Source organism: Leptinotarsa decemlineata, unplaced genomic scaffold, assembly GCF_025532065.1.
Source record: "Leptinotarsa decemlineata unplaced genomic scaffold, Ldec_3_MD MMD2_tig00003557_RagTag_RagTag, whole genome shotgun sequence".
In the NCBI taxonomy this organism is placed as follows: Eukaryota; Metazoa; Arthropoda; class Insecta; order Coleoptera; family Chrysomelidae; genus Leptinotarsa; species Leptinotarsa decemlineata.
In genome coordinates, this window is record NW_027412590.1 from 1,200,382 (window position 1) to 1,221,341 (window position 20,960).

A 20,960-nucleotide genomic window follows, 5' to 3' on the forward strand; every position below is an offset into this window, starting at 1 on the left:
GCGACAAGACAAATATCAAGTCACAGTTTTTTGTTCATAGACATAAGGAAAATAAAAAAGGTTGATATATTCATAATAATATATTATTTGTATTATCAGATTATTATAATTATTAGTTTTCAGTAATCACTACAATGGTAAAATTCGATAAGGTCACAAAATCTTTCAGGCTGATATCCCTATCAAATAGAAGAGAGGTTCTCTGATATATTGCTATTACATAAAATCACGAACACCGAAGACAACGTATTAAATTAAATTCATATTATAGTTCCTGGTCAGATCCCCTTCAAGCAAACAAATTCTATGTAGAATTGTTCGGAAAATTTTCAATTATCTAATGGATAATTTTTTTCATCTTAACAAAAAATTACACATATTCTAAAATATTTTTTCCTACAGTGAATACAAAGGTTTCTTTTTTCCCGAAGTGTGTTTCAAATCATTATTTCAAATAATTTTCATAATATTCTAATACCATTTTGGTGTCTCATCTGCTCATATGTATATTTTTTTCATTAACTTTGTCACGTATGTCTTATAATCGTAAATATTTAGCACCAACGCTTCCACAACACAGGTGTGTGTCTAGGTTTTTTATGTATTCTAAGAAATCGAAAATAAAGGAGTCTTCTTGCAATTCTGATATTATTAACATAATCATTGAAATATTTTTGTAGATACTTTATTGGACTTTGTCTGGTTGTATCTGAATTGCAATAAACCAAATAAATAAATAATTTTCAAAGTTCCCAGGAGGTTCCCATTATATATTGAATGGTTTAGATGGTGAAAATGAAAATATTTCCCAAAATGTCTTACCATAATTTGAAAATATGTGTCCAACACATATGTGTCCATATATGTTGTCCAGTTGGAATGAGATTATAGGAGGGGAAAATTAGCTTTTTTGAAATTGTAACTGACCGATTCAACATTATATTGTATTACTGATGTTTGTGGAAAATCCAGTGATATTCGGAGAGGGAGCTGATGATTATCATCGGAAATCATTTGTAGCTAGTCACAGGTGATACGGTATTCCATATTGGAAAATACTAAGTCTAATAAACGCTCAGATGTGCTCACTATAGAATTGAACTGTTTTAGTTCATAAAAACTCATTAATTGCTGTAAGTTAATCAAGTTAGTGATGTTAATATACACTACAACTGCTCGATTCACAAAGTATGGTTGATTGAAATGACCCGGTATCAATATATTATTTTCATAGATGCATTCAAGTGTCTCTAGTATTTCCAATGGATTTTGAGTTGGGTGGAATGTAAGGTACGAAATTATAGAAAAGATTATGTTTGAAAATTATCTTACAGCCAACCAATGCTAGCGAAATTGTCACGATATGATGAAAGATCGATTTTTGCAGCCGAGCAGACACTCCGCATTCCCAAAAGTATTCAAGGCTGCGACTGAGGTAACGAATTCCTGTATTGTGTTGTTTATTCCACGAACATTTTGATAGTAACAGAATAGATCTGACAAGCTTCTCTGTTTGGACAAATCTGAGGGTTTTTTGTTATTTTGGGTTCTCCATTCATATATTTTATTCTTAGGTTCGTTTCGCCATTTTGCGTACGGTCAATTAGTTGGTTTTTCAGATCTTTATACTGCTTCATTTGAAGGGACGTTTTATCAGTTGTCACAACAATGCCATTGGAATATTTTCGTGTTTCGGATAATTTGATTGGTTTTTTCCTGTGTATCGAATATTATCTTCATCAGTTTTCATGATTTTTGGTGTATTTTTATTATCCTCATTTCCATTTCCTTCAGATTCTGGTAGCTCAAGTATCATGACATTATTTTTGCGGATTTCCCTTTCAGATACTTCAGCTATCATTTCAATTGCGGTCATTGGCGGTAGATTTGGATACATTTCATTGAACTTTCTACATGTTCTGCTGATAATTTTGTCACACTGTCCAAAAATAACAAACAAATTCATAAGAACTTTGTTTGAATAGTTTTGTTCCATCGTTTTGAAGGTATTTGCAACTTCTGAAGTGACGAAAATGTCGATATTATTAGGAGAATGTCACAACGCTACTGTCAAATAGTAATCATGGCCTGCTTACCAAATACCGAATGGAAATACCATTCTGAAGGGACATTTTCACAAATAAATGTTCATAAGTCCGAAACTTGACTAGTTAGGTATAGGTATGATATACATAGAAAGAAAGCAAATTCCAGCAGCTTTTCGAATTTCTAATAATATACAGGGTATTCCATTCAAAATAATCAAATTTCAGCAACTTTTTCAAGCAAACGAAAAAACTGTATTTTTTTACCACCCTGTATTGAAGTAACGGAGATTAGGCTGACGTGTGGAAAGTGTCCAAGTATCACCTAACTCCAAATCAAATTTCGATATCATAGTACTTCTTAACTAAAAGATATCGGCATTTTTAGAAGTCATGATTTTCGAAGAAAAAAATTGAAATTAATTTTTATTTCGAAAACGGTAACAGATAAGTATAGGGAAATATCAAAAAAAGTTGTCGAGCAATTATTGGAGATTCCAAAAATAATATTATATATAGAGTGTTCCATTTGAAAAATCAAAGTTGCTACTGCTTTCTAATAGAAGCGGCAACACCGCATTGTCGAAAATATTTTATTTGGCTAGAGAATGTCCGAATATGCCCTCCATTGAATTTTCAAAGCGATCCGTTGTCTGGTTCACCAGAAACGTCTAATGTGCCATCCACCGTGAATCAGCCTGTATATATATATATATATATATATATATATATATATATATATATATATATATATATACAAAGATTTTATCGAGTGTGTATGATGTACAAATCAAAAATGAAACAATTAGTGGACATAACACTCCAAAAAGGGGGGCAAACCGCGGACACGTGTTTCTGGCTATTGGCCTCATCAGCGCGGTTTGCCACTTCCTTGAGTGCTATGTCCGATTAAAAAACTCCTTTATCTATATATATATATATATATATATATATATATATATATATATATATAGATAAAGGAGTTTTTTAATCGGACATAGCACTCAAGGAAGTGGCAAACCATAGACACGTGTTTCGGGCTTTTGGCCCATCATCAGTATGGTGCAGCCAAGTGTAAGGATGGGCAACACTTGGTTACCAGAAGAAATAAATACAAATGCACGGAGCCACCAGCAGGAGCCAGCCGCACATTTGTGGTTTCACTTAATAGATCTTGTGGCTCCGTGCATTTGTATTTATTTCTTCTGGTAACCAAGTGTTGCCCATCCTTACACTTGGCTGCACCATACTGATGATGGGCCAAAAGCCCGAAACACGTGTCTATGGTTTGCCACTTCCTTGAGTGCTATGTCCGATTAAAAAACTCCTTTATCTATATATATATATATATATATATATATATATATATATATATATATATATATATATATATATATATATATATATATAAATATGAAAGTTATTGAGTGTCTTGATATAGAAACAGAAGTTAATATCGGACATAGCACTCATGAAAGTGGCAAACCATTGACACGTGTTTCGGGCTTTTGGCCCATCATCAGTATGGTGCAGCTAAGTGTAAGGATGGGCAACACTTGGTTACCAAAAGATAGAAATACAAATGCACGGAGCCACCAACAGGAGCCAACCGCACATTTGTGGTTTCAGTTGATAGATCTCGTGTTCACAAGAAAACTATCAAAATCACCACGGAGGCAGCTATAGCTACCTGCGTGACATCCGGGTCCAGGAAATTATACAAATATGAAAGTTATTGAGTGTCTTGATATAGAAACAGAAGTTAATATCGGACCTAGCACTCATGAAAGTGGCAAACCATAGACACGTGTTTCGGGCTTTTGGCCCATCATCAGTATGGTGCAGCCAAGTGTAAGGATGGGCAACACTTGGTTACCAAAAGATAGAAATACAAATGCACGGAGCCACCAACAGGAGCCAACCGCACATTTGTGGTTTCAGTTGATAGATCTCGTGTTCACAAGAAAACTATCAAAATCACCACGGAGGCAGCTATAGCTACCTGCGTGACATCCGGGTCCAGGAAATTATACAAATATGAAAGTTATTGAGTGTCTTGATATAGAAACAGAAGTTAATATCGGACATAGCACTCATGAAAGTGGCAAACCATAGACACGTGTTTCGGGCTTTTGGCCCATCATCAGTATGGTGCAGCCAAGTGTAAGGATGGGCAACACTTGGTTACCAAAAGATAGAAATACAAATGCACGGAGCCACCAACAGGAGCCAACCGCACATTTGTGGTTTCAGTTGATAGATCTCGTGTTCACAATGGTAACCAAGTGTTGCCCATCCTTACACTTGGCTGCACCATACTGATGATGGGCCAAAAGCCCGAAACACGTGTCTATGGTTTGCCACTTTCATGAGTGCTATGTCCGATATTAACCTCTGTTTCTATATCAAGACACTCAATAACTTTCATATTTGTATAATTTCCTGGGCCCGGATGTCACGCAGATAGCTATAGCTGCCTCCGTGGTGATTTTGATAGTTTTCTTGTGAACACGAGATCTATCAACTAAAACCACAAATGTGCGGTTGGCTCCTGTTGGTGGCTCCGTGCATTTGTATTTCTATCTTTTGGTAACCAAGTGTTGCCCATCCTTACACTTGGCTGCACCATACTGATGATGGGCCAAAAGCCCGAAACACGTGTCTATGGTTTGCCACTTTCATGAGTGCTATGTCCGATATTAACTTCTGTTTCTATAAATATATATATATATATATATATATATATATATATATATATATATATATATATATATATATATATATATATATATTTATTTAATCAAGATCCGCGTTGGGCGATAATTTATTTTATGATGAAGATGTTGATAAATGATGTTTAATTGATTCGGGTTTTGTGAAATATAATTTTTTTTATTTGTATTATCATTGTTATTATTTTTCCATGAAAATTTTAATCGTCCAGACTCTTACGTTGAGTTTAAATTTTATACCACAGTGTATAGAGATTTTTCTCAACCTCCCAGGTGGATTCAGGCAAAAACACAACAATTACTTACCAAACTTTGATTTTTCTAGTAGATTTCACCTGTGGAAAAATTTGGAAAAAGACACAATTGTTCTTAGGAAATATAGAACAGTTTCAATTGTAAAAGTAAAAAAATGGTCGATTCAGAAATATATAAATTTGTCAATTGCCAAAAGAGAAAATTCCTTAATTCTAAGAAAGTCCTAAATCTACACCGAACAACGAACTATTCAATATAGAAACACCGAACAAATGTGGTAATTGTCAGTTTATGAATTGCAGGTCACTGTAATTCGGCAGAGTCCAATTTCTGCTTTTGATTTCAATTACTTTTTATTCTTATACAGTTCGTAGGTCTTTTCATTAATATATTGTTTATAAATGGTTTAAGTAAATACCTTACTTTCCTCCAACGCTGGTGTGTATGTGGTGTGATATTTCTGTGAAGCTGGAACTCATGAATTTCTTACTCGACTTGGCTAGACAGGTAGGTTTTTTCACTGAATTTATTATTACTAATCAGTATTCAATACTATTTAGTTTAATTCTTAATTCATATACCATAAAATTCAAATTTTACGGAGAGAAAAAAAATTTTGCGTGGCGTCTCTTTCGTTGCCTCCAGAAGAATCCCCTTGTTGATAAAAAAATTGAAAATCTATCTCGTTCCCCTAGTTACTATCTATCAATTTTCACAAATACAAATTTTCAACTTCTTTATCAGGAAAATTATCTATTCTACTAATTTAACATTGGCTCTTAAATTTAGATACATTTTCATTTTATAGTTTCGTACAAAAATAGTTAACCTCACTTTTATGTAAATATAAATATTTTTCATGAGCATCACTTCATGTCAGTTTCTAAGGAAGTTATTCACAATAATACATTTTGAATTTTACATCATTCCTAAATAATAACAATTAGTAAAAGTTAACAAGTATACGATTTTTTTGTATACATGTTAACCTTTACCTCAATTTATATCTTCAATTTATTGTTTATCACTTCTTTTTACTGCCCTGAAGAAGCTTCCCATTAGAAGCGAAAGCTTGGCAAAGTAAAACAGAGTTTGATTTTTGATTTTTTGACTGAGAGATCCTGTTAATTCCTTTTACCATACATTTCTCCAGTCGCTAACATTATCCAATTCATATATATATATATATATATATATATATATATATATATATATATATATATATATATATATATATATATATATATATATATATATACATATATATAAATATATAACACTATTTTTTGTTATTCAAGCTTTGGGAAATATATTTTTTTCCTTTATCAAGAATATCTACAAAAGAAAGGTCACCAAAGTTAGTATGAAATATAAAAAAAGGCATATAAATCCAAACATAAAAACGAAAAGTCAAATGCAAAATTTGACATTGAAAATTTTGTTACAGCACCAGAGAAAATGTGATTATCATAATATTTACACATACAGTAAGTGTAAGTGTAGGTGAAAAATTATTAGTAATATGATATCGAGATTATTTGTTTAATTTTATTCATCAAAAGTTAAACTATAATTGTAAATTTGACTTAAATTTTGTATTTCTGATTTTTTGTTCAAATTATCATTATGTTCACTTATGTGAACCATTTCTAGAGAAAGCCTTTGGAATTTATTATTTTCAACTGTTAAAATTTCAGTATTTTGACTCTTATGTATGGTGACTCTTAAAGAAAGAGTCACCAGATTGTCCCATCCGGATTTTGTTAAAAATGATTTAAAACTTTTTTGAAGTATTCTAATGGAAAATTCATATCCTCCTAAGCTTTTGAATAAATATTTATTCAACTTACCGAAATTCAATCTTCATTCAAGTTATCCAAATTTATCTACCCAAACCGCACGTATTATTAGGTATGAAATTTTCGAAACACATAATGCTTCTAATGAGAATAATCAAATCATATATAATTATTCTATGAGATATATTCCAAATTTAACCCCTAAATTACTTAATATATTTCGTGATATAAAAAGTATTAGAATTTCTACCAAGATTTATAAAACAATTTCAACCCTATATTCTAAAATCAAAACCCCTCTCAGCAACAAAGAAAAATCTAATGTTATATATAGTATTCCATGTTCTTCTTGTGATTCAATTTACATTGGCGAGACCAGTCGTAATCTATCTGGAAGAACCACTTCACATAATAAAAGTAACTGCAGACTAAACAAACGTTCCTGTGGACTAGCTGAACATGTTATCTCTTCAGATCATGTTATGGATTATCAAAATACTAAAATTTCACCAGTTGAAAATGATAAATTCAAAAGGCTTTTTCTAGAAATGGTTCACATAAGTGAACATAATGATAATTTAAACAAAAAATCAGAAATACAAAATTTAGGTCAAATTTACAATTATATTTCAACTTTTGATTAATAAAATTGAAAAAATAATTTCAATATCATATTACTAATAATTTTTCACCTACACTTACATTTAAATCTCACTGTATGTGTAAATATTATGATAATCACATTTTCTCTGGTGCTGTAACAAAATTTTCAACGTCAAATTTTGCATTTGACTTTTCGTTTTTATGTTTCGATTAATATGCTTTTTTATATTTTATACTAACTTTGGTGAGTTTTTGTAACATATTTATCTATCGAGAGTGTATGATATAAATCAAAAGATTTGTGGACACAACACTCCAAAAAAAGCGGAAACCGAGGACACGTGTTTCTGGCTATTGGCCTCACCAGCACGATGCAGCCAGGTGTAAAGATGGGCAACATTTGTTTGCCGGAAACAACACATACGCACGGAGTTAACAATAGGAGCCAACCGCACATTTGTGTTCCCAGTTAGAAGACCTAGAATTCCTAGGGTTCATCTAACATGACCACATGGGCAGCTATATCTACCTGCTTATAGAATTTTATGTTCTCTGGTGAAGGGAAATTATGTTTGTTTTGTATGGCGTGGTTGCGAGATTTGATTTATATACTATTGGATTTATGTATGCCTTTTTTGTGCTCATCGTACCTTTGAATCAGTTTTTTCTTGGTTTGGCCGATATAGAATTTGTTGCAGTCCCTGCATTGTATACTTTATATCTCGTTTTGGTTTTTGTCTTCTTTTTTTCATAGTTGTTTATTTTTTGTGTTATTTTCGTGTTTGGCTTGTATGTGATGTTGATGTTCAGTGGCTTGAAGACGTTTGTTAGTTTGTTATAGAAAACTATCAGCCTCTTGATTTCATAAGAAACAATTTCTTATCAAACAAAGAACATTACATGGTGGCAGCGGAAAAGTGCTATAAGGTTATGCAAGAACACTACTTGGAAAAGTGCTAGAAGGTTATCGAAATTCGTGCGAAACCAGTCGAGGAAAAAGTTCGAACGTTGAGAAAAAACGGCTAAGTTGAAAACATCGAGAATTGCACTAGCAGTTTTTGTTAGGTTTTTTTTTTCGTCGAAAAATGGTGTTTACGAAAGTTGTATGAATATTCGAATAATTTTCTTGGAAGAATATAAATTCTATCAGTGAATGTTGACGCAAATAAAACCTTCAATAAATTTGCGGGTTTGTGAAAAGACTTTTGTTTGGTGAATTATTTGAAGTCTGTGCATAAAAATAGGTACAGTTGAAAAAATGTGTGACCCGTTAAGAACATCTGGAGAATTTTCATTCAGAGGTGAAATCTCATCGAATTGGAAGTTGTGAAAACAACAATTTGAATTGTATTTGATGGCCAGCAGAAAAAGTAGCAAGCCAGATGAAGTCAAAATTGCCATTTTATTGAGTTTGTTGGGTGTTGAAGCAATACAAATCTATAATACATTTGAATATGCACCAGAAGAAGATAAAAATAAACTGGACGTCGTTGTCGAAAAATTCGACAAGTATTGTAACACCATCAAAAATTTGGTTTTTGAACATTATAAATTTTTCAAGAGGGATCAACTTCCTGGTGAATCGTTTGATCAGTTCATTACTGCTCTTCGACAACTGGCATCGACCTGTGAATTTGTGGAAAAATACGTTCTTTTGCGAGACAGAGTTGTGCTAGGTGTGCGTGACTCAAAGATTCAGGAAAAACTTTTACAAAAACCTGATCTTAGTTTGAACGATGCTATTACTACGTGTCGTGTAATGGAAAATAGCATTTTGACTCAGAAAGAAATCGCGAAAGACTCTGTGAACGTAAATGCTGTGAATAAACATTATTACAAAAATAATAGTGCAAGTGACAACAGCAAGGCATCTATTTTAGCATCTTTTGAGAGATTTTTCGGACAAGGGAGTGTTCCAAGAAAAAATATCCGCCATTTTGAGAAATCTGTAGGTCCGGCATCAGGAACAGCTGGTAATGTAAATAAAAGATGTAATCGATGCGATGGTTTTCACCAATTTGGTAAGTGCCTTGGCTTCAATAGAATATGCAGTTTCTGCCAAAAAAAGGACATTGTAGAAAATGTTGCCCTAACAATAAATCGGGGGTGCATGAAATAGAGCAAGAAACTGACGATATTGAACATTTGAATAATGACTCTTGTGATCCTACTTCAATCGTGTGGTCTATTACCAATCAAACTGACATTAATGCAGTGGAATGGTTTGAAAAAATTAATTTCGGTGGACATTAACTGAATTTTAAAATAGACACTGGTAGCCAAGTTAATATTTTGAATTACAGTGACTTTAAAAAATTTGCGAATCAGTGATAAGGCACTCAGTCACACTAATTCGAATTTGTCATCTTATTCAGGTCATTTAATTGATGTTGTTGGACAATTATATTTGAACTGCAACTACAAATCAGTGAATAGAGAAATTTTCTTCTATGTGTTGAGCTCCAATAAACCATGCTCGATTTTGGGACTTGACGCGATAAAGTTATTGAAAATATTACCTGGACATGAAATTGTTCGTGATGTTAGCGTAATCGAGAATAATGAATTACAATATATATTTGAATCACATGAATCCGTTTTTACTGGCATAGGCAAAATCAATCGTCAATATAGAATAACTTTGGGTGACAATACGATTCCATACGTGAGTGCACCGCGTAAAATTCCCATGGTCTTGAAATCGAAGGTCAAAAGTAAACTGGATCAAATGGTGTCGGATAATATAATTGTACTTGTTAATGAATCAACTGATTGGGTACATCCAATAGTAGTGGTGCTAAAACCAAATGGTGATGTACGTATCTGTATGGACCCTCGTACATTAAATAAATATATCAAACGTGAGAGATTCCAGATAGCGACCCAGGAAATTTTGTTTTCCCATGTGGCTGGAGCCAAATATTTCATGCTCTTGGATGCTTCCCAAGCATTTCTTCAAGTGCCTTTAACTTGTAGTGCCTCTTTGTTGTGTACCATTACAACATGCTACGGTAGATTTCGGTACTTGAGGTTACCATACGGAATTCCATCAGCTCCAGAGATTTTCCAAAAATATATTCACGAAATATTAGATGGTATCAGTGGCACATTCGTGTACGATATTTTAGTTTTCGGTAGAACTTTGGAAGAACACAACTTGAATTCAAAAACAGTTCTCACTAAAATCAAAGATAGTGGCTTAACTTTGAATAGAGAAAAATCCAAATTTTGTGTTAATAAAATTCAATTCCTTGGACACATCATTAGTGAAGAAGGAATATCAGTAGATCCTACTAAGACTAAAGCTATCCAAGAAATGCACTTACCCAGAAACAAGAAAGAACTTCAAAGATTCCTTGGAATCAAATCAATCAAATCAAAGCGTGCTTCATTATCTGAAGAATAGAATTCTTATTGACAAAGCTCCTAAATATAATAGTACATAAATCCTAACTGCTTAAAATGAGCAGGAAGTCATGATAATTAAATGAAATTAAAATTATGCAAAACAATATGGATTGGATGATTACTTACCTGTCTAAACTCTTACCTAACCTTTCTCAAGACACCAATCAACTTAGAAAATTACTAAGTGATAGAATCGTGTGGATTTGGACTGAAAATGAACAAAAGTGCTTTGATAAACTGAAACGTCTCGTGTCTTCTGCAACCACTTTGTCTTATTTTGATCCATCAAAGGAAACCGTGTTATCTGTGGATGCTAGTCCTTATAGGCTTGGTGCATGTATATTTCAAGATAATAAACCAATTGAGTTCGCATCAGTGTCACTGACTGATACTCAAAAAAACTACAATCACATCGAAAAGGAATTGTTAGCAGTGGTCTACGGATGTGAAAAGTTCCATTACCATTTATTTGGACAAGCCTTCATCATAGAATCGGACCATCGACCATTACCAGGGTTATTTAAAAAACGCTTAGATTAATTATCTCCTCAAATTCAGCGTTTGACGCTTAAACTTCTCAGATATCAATTTACTTTAAAATACCTGCCAGGAAAAGAAATGTATGTATCAGATACATTGAGCAGAGATTCAACTTCTGATTTCCTCAAGACGGAGTATTTGGAAAATAACCTCAAAGTATTCTCTATTCTAGCTACTTCACGAGAGAATGAGAAAAGGTTGCAAAAAGCTATTTCAGAAGAGGAATCATTACAAAAATTTGAATTTTGTGTGCTACAGGGTTGGCCTGATCACAAAAGTAAAGTACCAAATGATGTCAAAAAATTTTGGGCGATAAGAAACGATATTTTTCTTCAACATGACATTTTGTTTTATAAAAAACGTGTTATTATCCCAGAGTGTTTGAAAGATGAACTGCTAGGAGTGATTCATCAATCACTTCAAGGAATCGTTTCATGCAAAAAACGAGCTCAAGTTTCAATATATTATCCGGGATTAACAGATGACATCGAGAAAATGGTTTCAAATTATAATATTTGCCAAAAATATGCAAGAAGTAATCAAAGACAGCCTTTAACGCCTCATGAAATTCCAGAATATCCATGGTGGAAAGTGGGCATTGATTTCATGTCTATAAATATCTCAAACTTCTTGGTTTTGGTTGATTATTTTAGTAAGTTTGTAGTAGTCAACCTAGTGATGAGTAAAACAGCAACAGCTGTCATTTCAACTTTGAAAAACATTTTCGCAACCCATGGTTTACCGCTAGAAATTTTTTCTGATAATGGGCCTCCATTCAACTCTTATGAATTTGAAAATTTTGCAAAAAATTATGGAATTCAGCTGTCCACTCCAAGTCCTCATTATGCACGTTCTAATGGCATGGTAGAACGCATGATTCAAACAATAAAGAATTTTTTGCGCAAATCTATTGAATATAAACAGGACCCATTTCTTGCGGTATTGAATTATGATACAACCGCAAAACAGGACTTACCTTCTCCTACTGAACTTCTCATGGGAAGAAAACTGAGATCTACACTTCCAGTAGTTAAAGAAATATTGAAACCTCACTTCTCATTGAAAGGGGTAAGAAATAAATTATATGAAAGACAAAATTTGCAAAAACAATATTATGATACGGAAACTAAAAAAATGCCCGAGCTTGATATATACCAACCTGTAACAGTCCAAAAACATATTAGAGAATGGGAGCCTGGAATTATAACTAACAAATCAGAAAATGATGATTACAATGTTCTTATCAACGGAACGGAGTATAGAACAAATAGACAATCATTCTGACCATCTGTTTCTCCCAAGCAGGATGAATCTATTCCCGAAAAGTATCCTGATGTAGAAGATCCTATTCCAGGAACAAGTGAAGATAATACGATGTGTTCTGGGAAATCAATGTCTGCCTCGAACTCAAGTTCCAGTCATTACCAAACGAAGATTGGTAGAATCGTGAAGCCCCCACAAAGATTAAATTTATTTTGAAATAATTTTATAACGTATTTTTCTTAATTTTGAAAGGGGCGTGTAATGTATGTAGAAATATATACTTTGAGAACAGTCTGACAACGTTGCAAAATCAGTATACTTCACAGCCTCGATGTGAACACATACTCTGTTAACCTATGACAATAAATAACCTTATAGAAAAGTATCAGCCTCTTGATTTCATAAGAAACAATTTCTTGTCGAACAAAGAACATTACAAACGTCTTCAAGCCACTGAACATCAACATCACATACAAGCCAAATACGAAAATAATACGAAAAATAAACAACTATGAAGGAACAGACAGAAACCAAAACGGTATATACAGTATACAATGCTCGGACTGCAACAAATTCTATATCGGTCAAACCAAGAAAAAACTGATCCAAAAGTACGATGAACACAAAAAGGCATACATAAACCCATTAGTATATAAGTTAAACCTCGCAACACACGCCATACAAAACAAACATAACTTTCCCCCACCTGAGAACATAAAACTCATAAAACAAGTTGAAAAGGGAAACCGCATGGACATTTGGCAAAACTTAAACATTCATAAATTTTACCTCCAAAAATCACTTATCGAGGAATGAGTACAAATCAAAACACAACAAGACCTAACATTCAATATATTATACAACTCAATATACACGCCTAGAAACAGTATACCTAGAGAAGAGCCAACACAAAGAATACTACCTGATGTAACCCAAATACAGGCAAATTTACCTAAAATGCCTGAAGTACCTGAATTGAGTGGTGCCTAGATGATGATAGTACGACCAGCTGTCGAAAGCGCTCGCAGATTATAAAGCTTCAAATCCTTTTTGTGACTCACATTCAATATTAAAATACTGAAAGTAAAGGAAAATTAGTTGCATCATTCAAAATATATATATATATATATATATATATATATATATATATATATATATATATATATATATATATATATATATATATATATATATATATATAAACTATTGGATAGTGGGGTATTGCAGCAAGTAAATGAGTACTCTTTTAAGTTAGTCCAAGCTTTCGGAAAATTTTATTTCCATCATCAGGGAAACTACAATAATATAAGTTTTAAGGTAAAATCAAAAATATTAATTGTTCATGACTTACATCTTATGTGAGGATGGTTACATTGATGTTAAAGAAAAATGTTGATACATTGGAGAAGATGAAACTTGACACACAATTCTAAATGCTTGAGATTATTTTTTATAAAATATTGTTATTCGTCAGACCGTTATTCATACCATGCGTGCAGGATTCAAATGAACGAGTCTGAGAATAGAACGTTAAAATGCCAGAGTGACATCTGTCAATTGATGAAACTTATATGCTCTCACTAGGAGTACCAAGTGTACTCTAGTGTATAATGTAAAATTTATGTTTGGTAAAATTATTATGAAAGATTAAATTTAAGATATATTATACAATGGAATTGTTTAAATTGATATTGTTTTTGTAAAAGCTTTTATCTAGAGTCAATAAGTAGGAATAAATTTCACTCAAGTGATTAATGTCTGTTTTTTTATTCATACAATTGTTATTTTCAAAAATGTAATATATATATATATATATATATATATATATATATATATATATATATATATATATATATATATATATATATATCGGAAAACGCATTCACATGTTTCTAGAAATGATATGAAATCGAGATAGGATAATGTAGTCAAGCTGCTGGAGAATAATTCCATGAAAATCAAAAGATAAATAGATGAGGACTATTCTGATCAGTCCCATTCAAATTTTATAAATTGGGGTTAACATAAATAGGTGCGTAATATTTTTCTGGCCGTAAGCAACGATGTATTGAAAATATCGAAGTATTTTGCAAGAGTATTACCTCATTCAATGCATCGACATAGAGGAGTGTTCTGCGAACTGTTGGTTCTTTTAAAGGGTAAAATGAATATTTCATGTACTCTTACTGTTCTATTCGGAACAATTCAGCAGATTATTGATGATAACGATGAACAATTCATATTGTTTGTTATTATTTTTCGTAAAAATGAAATACCTGATAGGATACGCCTATGTAGAAAATTTTCATGACTAGCTGGAATCATATTTGTTTGGACGGTTCACACCGTTCTGAAGAGACCATGTCCGGTACTGTCCGGTCTATCGGTTGGTTGGATCGACCAAACGAAATTAATAAATTAATTTCTGCTTTTATAGTGGGAAATATATTGTGACGAATCTTCCAAGTCGAAGACGTTGCACAGGTGCCTGATGGTTTTACTTCAACTCTCTGCGCGGCCTTAGCTGGGTTAGTTGTTTTTTCTCCGTTGAGTTCTGCCAATCTGACACACATACCTACAAAGTCGTGGGTTTGCACGAGAGGAAAGGGGCAACTTTGCGCATGTCATAATGCATCTCTCTGAAATATTAATTATTATTCCGACTCCCACCCTGGAGTATGCTTGTGGAGTTATTTCCAGGCTCTGTCTGCAGATGGCGCAGTGGACATACCACTGAATCAACTGCAAAAAGATTCCGTGGCTAGCTGAAATTATATTTTTTTGGTCGTGATACTCAGACGGTTCACACCGTTCTTGAGAGACCATGCCAAATACTGATGATAGGCCAATCACTCCGAAACCGGTCTAATGGTTGGTCGTATCGATCAAACGGAATTAATTTATGTTTTTCATAGTGGAAAATAATTTGCGACGAATTATTTAGCGACTGGAGAAATGTACAGCAAAATGGATTAACGTGGACTCTCAGTCAAAAAATCAAAACTCTGCTCTACTTTGCCAAGCTTTCGCTTGTAATGGAAAGCTTCTTCAGGGCTTGGATATATTTTTTTCTGAATATAAAACTTTTGCTTGATCAAATTCAATTTTGTACGTAAGATTACTCGTAAGTATTGACCATTTCTTTTAGTCCTTTTCTATTGTAGGTATTTCATTTCAGCGTCCTGACGAAGTCTCTATTCAGAGACGATAGCGATTTGTGAAATAGAGTAAGTTTGTTTTTTGAACGTGTTTGACTGAAAGTCCCGTTAGTTTCTACTCTCCATATAATACCTTCCGTCGTTAATCAAAAGTCTACTCTACTACTTTCATCAATAATATAATCTATATGTACATCGGAAATAAGTTTTGAGTCATAAATAATTCCTGAATCTTTAAATGAATCAACTAGAGAAAGCAAGATATCTTTTATGTGATATAAAAAAAGTGGATATTTTTGTAGGGGTGAATGTGATGATACCAGCTTTGAAAATTGAAAAAAGAATATTTATGTCACTCTGAATTCTCAAGCAGTCTGACAAGGACTTTATTTTTAGATGAATTTCCAAATTATCAGCATACATTGGGAACTTGACATTTTTTAAACATTTTTTATTGTTATTGATTTAGATCAGGGGTTCCTAAACTTTTTTAGACACTGTACCCCCCTATTTAGCACCAAAAATTTTGAGTAGCCCTTCTCAGTAGTGAAAAATTAAACCATATTGAAAGCTTCAAGGTTTTTTATTTAGTATAGATTCAACCTGTGTAGCTCAATTAGATATGTTTAAATGGAAACAAAGATATATTGCTTACGTAATTTATATTTATACATATTTATATAATTATATTTATACGAATTCATATAGACATTTATACATAATTTAATTTTGATTGCATCGAAACGAACACAGCAAAATAAATATACCAAAAAGCACCCAATTCTCAAACAAAAGTTAGTAAGAAGGGTGCGCTTGTTTCTGTTTACACAGATGTTCAATATTGGGTTCTAGCTTAGTTAAAAATAATCATCAAACAATCATCTTCAACATTTAATTCATTTCTGTATGAATTTTTGAGATACGTTAAGTTTGAGAACCCTTTCTCACATGAATACGTGATGCAAAACCCAACAAGTAATTTAATAACATTGTGAGACACAGATCCAAAAATCTAATAATGAGATTTCAATAAGCTGCTCCTTTTCAATAGTCGTCAGGTTGATGTCCATCAAAATCAGCATCAAAGGAGTCACGTATCCAATCATACTGTTTCTCCGAAGATGGAAATTACTCTCTCATGCAGATCTTCAGTGCATTCACAAGTGCTCGCTCATTTGAGCCTTGAGTTCAGTAAAATTGAATATTTTTTTGTCATTATCTTGCAAAAATGTGTGCAATCTTTCAAAAAACTCACAGTTGTTCCTTCGTATTTCTTTTTCCCACTATGTGATTTTTTTATCATTGCATCAGTTTTATTTTTTATATAAAAAATATCAGAAACACTGCCCTGCATGGACGAATTCCAGATGTTGAGTTTTTCAAAAACATCACATAAATAAACCCATTTCAAAAGCCAATAAAAATCAGTTATTACTGCAGACCAGTTCGATTTGTGTTTAGTAAAAACAATATGCAATTCTTTGTGGACACGGGACAAAACATTTTCCCGTGAAAGCCACCGTACCTCTGTATGAAGCAACAAGTTCTCATGAAGGCTCCTCATATCCTGGCATAGAATTTGTTACGGTTACAAAATTCGTAACTCCAAATATTTCTGGTTATAATCTCCAAATGCTATTTATTGTCTCTAGCATAACAGGACACACCAATCCTTTGTATTGGTCTAGTATGTGATTTCAACAAAGTCATTTTTGGAACGGTATTCGCGAAACGATACCATCTAGAAGTGTTGTTTGTAGAACGTACCTTTAATTGCAATATTATCAGCTGGCAGAACTGCGCTGTAGTCTCGAAATTAAGGTCCGGACTAACTCTTGTTGGAGTGATTTGTTATTTCATATGTGATGAAATACATATTCAATTAGTTGTTTCTTGATAGGAAATTGGTCGTAAGAAGAGGTTGTTTAGTATACTATAAATAGGAATCGAATCATAGGCTAAATGGCATGAATTGGAATTGTTTTAGAAAACAGGTTTTGTGATTGGTCGCTGATTACATTCCTGTAAAGTGTAAATATATTTATTTTTAGTCTTGTTGTTTTGGTAGGCACTGACGGAAAAACGTCAGGGTAAAGGATCACTTCCGGAAGGTGGAATTTGAGGTTGCGAGTAGATTTTCTTTGGGGAAGATATAGGTCGCCGGTGGAAAAAAGTTTAACTGGTCCAACGTTAGGGTAATATCACTAGAGAGTGTCAGTGTCCGTTAGTAGATGCGGGATTTCACCCTTCGTGGAAATAATCCGTTCATTGTGTCTGGAAGTAGTCAATGGAAGCAGGATTGAGGAAGGTTGTTTGCATGCCTGATTCCGGTAACTAGTTCACGTGGCCATCTTCTACATGGAAAAAAAAATCTCAACTCTGTCGAGGTGAGTAAATTCGGTTTTATGAATTTCACAATCATGAGAGTTTTCTCTTTTGTTTCACAGATTTTTGTTCTGGTTGTAAGAATCAACCTATTAATCAAAAGTAGATTTGAGGTTCATCTAAGGGCTGTCCCCTTGAGTAGGTTAGTCAATCTTGAGATGCGGAATTCTTTCATCAACCGTATTCTCCACTGTTTGCTGGTACTGGTATTCGTCTAAAAAGATTGTATTACTCACCCTGGGAAAGGAAAAACAGCAGAAGGCTGAAGTGAAGTCAGAGCAATGGCATGGTATCATCAGAATGCTAGGCTAAGTATTCATTGTCAAGGTAACCTCTTCGCAGTGTTGAATATGACTATTTGGAGTTTATTATGAGCGTAATTTACAATCAAAGTGTTGAATTGAAGAAAGGGTTATAATATTACTTTTTCCCAAGAGTAACTGTACGCTTTCAGCAATTGCTTTAAGTCCCTACTCAGTATAGTATAGACATTCATTTACATTTATGTAGATACCGAATAAGTATCTCAAAATTCAGACAAAAAAATTGATAATCTAGTCAAGATTAATGTATATATATATAGACACACAAATAGTGTAGTTTTCAAGTTTCAACCTATTTTTCAGAGATAAGTTCTGGGGTTATGTTTTGTGTACAGTATTAAAACGTTTAATTTCAATTTTTTTATGATAACAAGCCATCAAATTCTGACAGAGGTAGCAAATAGATTCCTGATCACCTGAGTCGCTTTGTTTTTGTTTTCCCTGTGATCTTTTTGCGGCACATACAATAGATCTTTGTTTTTCTAGCTAATAAGGTAATTTCCCTATTTATTTGGGTTTTGGGGGATACTTATTTCTTCTTCCCATATAGCCATCCCTAACCAGGGGAGGTAGGACACTCTGACATCTCCATACATGATAGAAAGATTTGCTGAATTGATATTTCGATACAGGTATGTTCGTTCCTTGGGGAAGATTGAGTTAGCCGGAGAGTCTTCTACACTAACAGGTTTGACAACACCCGCAGGGACGTAGCAAATTTTGAAGTAACGAGATTCTTGAGACCTGGTTTTATGAAGTTTACAATTTTAACACTCTGATCAAGGACTTCTTCAAGTTCATCAGCGAGGTGCTTAGCCGCCAAAGCCTCAAGGTGAAGGACACAATGAGTGAAGTTACATTCAGTTGAAACTCTTTTAATATGGCCTACCAGCCCTGAGATGTGACCGCTCATAGCCTTGTCACCATCCATACACACTGATACACAGTTTTTCCACTCGAGCTGGTTTTCAGAAAAAAAAGAACGTAAAAATTTGAAAATTTCTTCACCTTTTGTAGATGTTTCAAGTGTTCCACAACACTTCATTTCGAAATATGCCGCGAACAAAAAAAATCAATTGGGCAAGGCCAGCGACATCCGTGTTTTTATCCAGTTGAATAACAAAGCAAGGGCTACATTGAATTCTTCGAACAAGTTGGTATTTCGTGTCAAACACCATATCGTCGATTCTTCTTAAAACCGTATTATTTATTAATGGAAATACTTCAATTTTTTTGCATTTTTTTCTCCAAACATACAAGAAACAATTTCTACTGCGGCAGGGAGAATGAGATTTTTGCCAATAGTATGTTTTTTTCCAAACTTCGCGATCAAATGGCTAACTTTATAAGAAGCTTTCAAAGTATTTTCATTTTGTTCTATACAAGAAAACTCTTTTATTATGTTTTTCCTACTTTTGAGGTCTTCCAAAAGACGTTCGAAGTACTGCAACTCCTTCTTCACTGAATTTCCATGTTTACTTTCAAAATGGCGTTTGAAAAGAGATGGTTTCATCGAACTACTTGATAAAATTTCCGAACAAACAATGCATTGTGGATTACGTTCGTCTGAGCTTCCGGTCCAAGTGAAACCTAATTTCAAGTACAGCTCGTCATATTTTTTTTCGAGTTTTTCGTCATAGTGTTTCGACTTTTTCAATAGTTCCCTTGGACTGCTTATAGGTTTCAAGACATTCAGGTCTACAAACATTTTGTGAAGTTGATGATCCAGGATTTTCATTCACATCTTAATAAGGCCTTTCATTTATCATCCATTTATCCACTATTGATTTTTATTGTCACATTCACTCAAGTATCACGCACAGTTCCCATAAATGGAGTCAAAGGCCTGAACACTTATTGTTTGAACACGATTGAGTAACCACGAAATTAACAGGCAACACTGATTACTGCAAAAACACTGCTTTGGCGGTGTTTACTAGGTAGGAAGGAATTTCCTTTTGACTTTCGATTCCCCCACCTTTTAGCCCTTACTTTTCAATGTGCACCTGCTCTTTCCTTAGCTTTTCACAATATTGAGACTTGTACTCTGCGCTCCCGTATCCCGCTCACATTATAATCAGAAATAATTGTTCTTTAGGTTTTCGTATTTATTTCATTTTTAAAATTTATTTTATTTTAATTCAGTCATCATTAAAATGTAAAACAAAAATTTGAGCAAAAATGAAAGGGATGTAATAAAACATATGCTGAAGGTATATCAAAGTTTTATTTTGTCAAGGGACATGTCCACCTTGCGTAAACCTTGGATTTTGATATTTCTCACCTATTAAAATTTAATGGTTTGTTGGCCAGCCGCGTACCCCCTAAAAGTGTTTGCGTACTCCAGTTTAGGAACCACTGATATTGATAATGAAAAACAAGGTACCCTTCAGAAGGTGTTGGATAAGGTTCTGATGAATAACCGCCTATATAGGTATAGGTATTGGGT

The 20,960-nt window shown here is 33.4% G+C and overlaps 1 protein-coding gene and 1 long non-coding RNA gene across 2 annotated transcripts in view; one reads left to right on the forward strand and one right to left on the reverse strand.

The window, feature by feature from the left end:
* Nucleotides 1-20,960, reverse strand: part of LOC111512315 (alkaline phosphatase) — a 952,023-nt gene that overhangs the window by 402,185 nt on the left and 528,878 nt on the right. The gene's annotated exons all lie outside the window — the stretch shown is intronic.
* On the forward strand, nt 17,227-18,965 carry LOC141483497 (uncharacterized). Its single transcript, XR_012466126.1, has 2 exons — nt 17,227-18,190; nt 18,251-18,965. It is a non-coding gene; the product is annotated as an uncharacterized lncRNA (long non-coding RNA).